At 39.3% G+C, this 5,227-nt stretch overlaps 1 protein-coding gene across 2 annotated transcripts in view; it reads left to right on the top strand.

Moving 5' to 3' along the window:
• The first annotated feature begins 262 nt into the window (after window positions 1-262).
• LOC107655876 (uncharacterized) overlaps window positions 263-5,227 on the top strand; it is a 33,106-nt gene continuing 28,141 nt past the window's right edge. Inside the window, exons 1-3 of one of the 2 annotated variants that reach the window (XR_001630499.1) lie at window positions 263-393; window positions 2,167-2,213; window positions 2,750-2,896. The gene's annotated coding sequence lies outside the window, so the exon portion shown is untranslated. Of the gene's footprint in view, window positions 394-2,166; window positions 2,214-2,749; window positions 2,897-5,227 lie in introns of those variants that run through there. The other variant, XM_016443486.1, reaches the window with a different exon arrangement.

Raw genomic sequence — 5,227 nt, 5'->3', positions numbered from 1 at the left:
AGATTCAGCAAAAAACTGTCTATGCAATATTATTTTAAAACCCTTCATACCTTCAAACACACACTTCGACTTCCTAATCCTACTTTACCAACCCATTCTCCCATAAGCATCAGCGCCTGCTGAATGTGTTGCTCATTCTCCATTGTGTTTGACACTTCCACTGGGCTGCTGCATCTCCCACCTGGGCCCATGATGAAACATGCAGATCCTGCACCTGGCACTCGTTTCCCTGCCTGCCGCTCTGATAACGGCTTCCCTCTCTAATTAAGCTGCAGTAAAGCTCCTCTCCAGCTGCCTGCAGTGGAAACAGCTCGTCCAAAAAGTGCTGTGCCTGGCGCTTTCACAGCGCTCCTGAAATATTAAGACGCCAGTCGTCAAAGTGCCCAAACCCAGGTGAGCAGCTGCTTTATGCTTTTCACCACCTTCATATAAACTGAATGGCCACGGCTTGTGAGTTGGAGTGTGTGCCGTATATATATATATATATATATATATATATATATATAAACCTCAGGCAGGTTGACAATGGATTTCTAGTGGTGGATGCTAAGGTGTGCCACATGGATGCACCCTTGGGCATCTGTTTTTACGTCAACAACAGACGGTGTAAACTGAAAGAGAAGCCCTTAAATGGTGCATTATTACTATTGTGGTGCATTGTTTAATATTGATCAAAAACAGCTGTCATCGGTGTGGCTATAGAAAAAAGCAATTTGCTCTTAAATTGCTAACTTATGCTTAATGGAACGTAAAGGAACACTAACCCAAACATTTAAACTCTGCCTTGATTTACTTAGCCTCATGCTTTTCCAAACCTGAATGACTTTTGTTTTTCCTTAGAACATGGTAGGAGAAATTCTGAACATTTGTACTGATCGCTTATTTGTTTGCAATTGGACTGAATTTCGGCTGAGGCTTTCAAGCTTCAAGAAGCATGTAAAAGCACAATTAACGTATCATTAAAATGGTCCTTATATGACTTGTGTAATATAATCACAAATCTTCTAAAGTCCTGCAAACTTTTATTCTGAATTGATAATCATACCCTCCAGTAAGCTGTTAATCACTGCAATCTTTAAAATAAGAAAAAAAGCCCATGGATTTAGAATGATGGTGAATAAATAATGAAAGAATTACTTTAAGCTTAAAATTTTTTATTTTTTTTAAATATACATAGAGTATCTTTACACCTTGGTCCCATAGAATTCTTTGAAGGTCTCAACCATAGTTAGAATATTTTGCTGTATATACAGTATATATATATATATAGCCATTGACTCAAATCAGTACATTCATAGTGACATTGTTGTTGTTTAATTTTTGAACATTAGTTAAAAAAATGCCTTACTTCCCTTAAAGTAAAAAAAAAAAAATTACAAAAAATCAAAATGATATAAATCATCTTTTCCATGTTAATCTGAATTTTTGTCCTAATCATCCATTATTGCAGCAAATTACACCTCATTTTCTCAGTTTCTAAGTATAAATTACTCAGGTACCACATGAAAATCTGTTAAAAGGGAGGTGGGGGTGTTAAACGATGGAACAGGTATGTTTCATTGAAGTACTGTGTTGTCTTTGTCTCAGATTTTTCTCCTATACATTTAGGACAGGGTTGTCCAATCCTAGTCCTGGAAGGCCAATGTCCTGCAGAGTTTAACTCCATCCTATCCCAACATACCTGCCTGGAAAATACTAGCAATCCTGAAGACCTTGACTACCTTAATTAATGTGTGTTTAAGTGGGGTCGGAGCTAAACTCTGCAGGACAGTGGCCCTCCAGGAGCAGGACTGGGCGCACCCCTGCTTTAGGATAAATTAAAAACCCAAATGAAACAATTGTTGACATGCAGTAATACTATAGAGAGACAAAGCTGTTAGATTAAAAAGAAGAAATCATGAAGCATTCTTGGTACTTGGACCACACACACACACACACAACGTTCACCGGTGTAAATGAGTTTTCGCACACACACACACACACACACACACACACACACACACACACACACACACACACACACACACTTTGAAGCTGAATCAGATCCATAAAACTGGTTAATATTTATGGTTGCAGAATATCTGAAAGGAAGTCCTGCTCATTTCAGTATCATAATCAACATTTCCACCAAGATAATGAGCTCATCGTTCATGTTTGTGTTGACAGGGGTCATTAAAAAACAGCTTTGCAGTGTCAGGAAGTCAAGACATTAGGTAAGTCATCTAGAGAGGAAAGAATGAGCATTATTAATCTTTCAGCACCTATGGAGACTGGAGCAGAGCGTTTGACAAAAACAGATACAGAAAGCGTTAGAGCTGGAGAAATATTTTCCAAATGCAGAGATTGAGGATTCTGCAGTAATGGACCCACAGCAGTTATGAGAAATGGAAAACGTCAGAGATTTTTATGAAAGACACATTAATGTGTTCTGGCTTATGACTAATTTATTTTATGCACCTGAGTTAAAGGAAGGTTCTGGGTTCAAATACATGTCAAGATTTTTGACAATCTTGATTACCACAACAGTTTTTTTTTTTTTTTACTTTTGCATCATTAAAATCACAGTTACAGTAAGCCGTTATCAAAGGAAGCAATGAGGTGACAATCTATAAAGCCCACACGTAATTGTGTAACTTAATCTTAATCTTTTCCTTTTTTCATTTAAAGCCAGCATGTCGGCAGCATGTACATAACAACACATGTAATGGCAGTAAAGAAAATAAACCTTGTCTTTCTTGTATACTCACAGGTACACAAGAAAGATACATGATGTAACTATTCAACGCTCACAGGAATTATTAAACCAGATGGTTCTTCTGCCTAGAAAAGTCCTACCTAAAAAAAAAAAAAGGAATATTTTGACAACATCTTTGAACCAAACTACTAGAATTTTTTTGGAGGTAAGACTATTAGAGTTTTTGTTCTCTTGTTTTATCATCTGCTAGGTTAAAGTCACTTAGAAAATAGCACACCTCTCCTCAACGAGCCTCATCATTCAATATATCATTTGATTTTTGTAGTTACACAACAAAGATTAATGCTTAGGGTTAGTGATTTGAACAAAGCCCTAACACAATGAGCAATAGAAATAGTTATTCTTGACTTGCACCACTTACAACACAATTTCTCTACAGACATAAAACAATGACTAATCTATCAGTGTTGTTACTGAAATGAGCCATAAATGCACTGCACTTTCACACCAGAGCACTCTAACATTGAACTACAGCCCATAGCAAACAACAGCGGAAACTTACGATTATGTCTGTAGTAATGACATCTCCGGTTCCTCATGGCTTGTGGAGAGACTGAACATTTCACTTTCTCTGTCAGGGTTACTAACCTTCTGATACAGTAATATACCTACAGCCCAGCAGATTGAATAAATAATGCAGTCCTTGTGTGTGGAGTCCATGTTGTTTGAGCAATTTATAATTTACAGAACCAATACGCTGAGCTGTCTTACTGTTTTGATAGAGTTTTTCATGTACTTAATGAATGCGTACATACCGTAATGTACAACAACTAGTTTTTTTCCCCTGCCAATTTTTTTTATATTTTAATAAATATATTAAAATATTTTATTAAATATTTTTGCACTTTTACTATTTTATAACACCCTTTATACCTTGTGAAAACCAGCTCTGTTCACAATGAGCCGTTTCGGTGCATGTCTCTTTAAATGCTAATGAGCTACTGCTTACCCCACCCCTCTCTTCTTTGGGGCACTTCAGTCGCGACAGCAATAATAGATTTTATTTCATTGTGCAGGGGTATATTTTTGCCTCCTTATCTTGAATTTGGGGTGAAGTTTTGTTAATTTTGGTGGCATTTTTGCCTCTTAATTTCCTTGGTCTCGCTCCACTTTTCATAATCCAGTTTAAAGGCCAAGTCTTGTCCTACATTTTTCTCTTCTGAACTTTCCTCTTAGGTTTGACTCAGAAATGTCATATTATATAAGTTAAATTAAAATGCCATTTTATGTTGTCTATTTTGTCATTTGTTCAATGTTATGTCCTCAAAATGTCTTGATCAGATTACACTTTTTGCCTTCTCATCTCTCACTCATCTTTTATTAAAGATAGAGTGAAGTCATTTAGAAGGACAGTTCTAAAGGACTTGCTCATCATTGCACATTCAGCTCATTCATCATTGTCTTCTTCACCTAACAAGTTGAAATCTACAACAACATCATCTATGACCTCAACTTTTTACAGATAAGAATATTCCTTTGATGCAGAACAGAAAACGTACTCTGTTACTAACGTAACCTCGGTTCCCTGAGATACGGAACGAGTACTGCGTCTTGTCTTAAGACGCTATGGGAAAAAGCCTTTTTTCTCCTGAACTGAAGCCTTTTTTCAATCACGCAGTGAAACTGCACGGCCATTGGTTCATACAGTGTATTTAAAAACGAACCAATGGCTCGGCAGCGGAGCTGCACGAGCCTATGGCGACGAAGCCCGCCAAAGCCCAGGCATCTGGCTATATAAGCGGGCGCTCGCCACCGGATTCTCAGGTTACTTTGACTGAAGTGACGACTGAGTCGTGCAGCTACATAGCACGGCTAGCAACGCAGTACTCATTCCGTATCTCAGGGAACCGAGGTTACGTTAGTAAGCGAGTACGTTCCCTTTCGATACTACACTCGTACTGCGTCTTGTCTTTAGACGCTATGGCAACATAGAACAATCACGCCGTGCTAATGTAGTGGAACGATTAAAAGTATCAAACTTCCATAAGCAACCAATGCCAATAGAGAAGTTAACAACAACCCAAGGCTAGGATGGGCTGAGCTTCCTGAGGTTGCACCCGGCCTGGTTTATCGTTCCAGAGTACTCCTGTAACTTCGACACCCAGGGGTCGAGAGCTAACAGGTGAACTAATGCCAGAGAACTTGAGCGTGATACGGCCAAGGGCTCTCTGCCAGATTTGTTTACGCAGCACGTGTCTCTTCAAGCGGAAAGGACCCTGGCCTGCAAGGCCGGGACGTCCAGGTTATAAAACCTTGTAAATGTGGATGGCGAGGCGCAGCCGGCCGCCTCACAAATATCCGCGATGGACACACCACTGGACCATGCCCAAGATGAGGTGAGGCCTCTAGTCGAGTGGGCCTGTACTCCAATGGGGCATTGAAGGCCCAAAGAAGAGTACGCTAGTGAGATGGAGTCTACTATCCATCTGGAGAGTCTTTGCTTCGTGACCGGAAGCCCTTTGGTGCGGTTAC

This window comes from Sinocyclocheilus anshuiensis, unplaced genomic scaffold, assembly GCF_001515605.1.
Source record: "Sinocyclocheilus anshuiensis isolate Anshui unplaced genomic scaffold, SAMN03320099.WGS_v1.1 scaffold1309, whole genome shotgun sequence".
NCBI lineage: Eukaryota > Metazoa > Chordata > Actinopteri > Cypriniformes > Cyprinidae > Sinocyclocheilus > Sinocyclocheilus anshuiensis.
The sequence above is the reverse complement of the archived record's forward strand: the minus strand, read 5'-3'. Positions and strand labels throughout refer to the sequence as shown.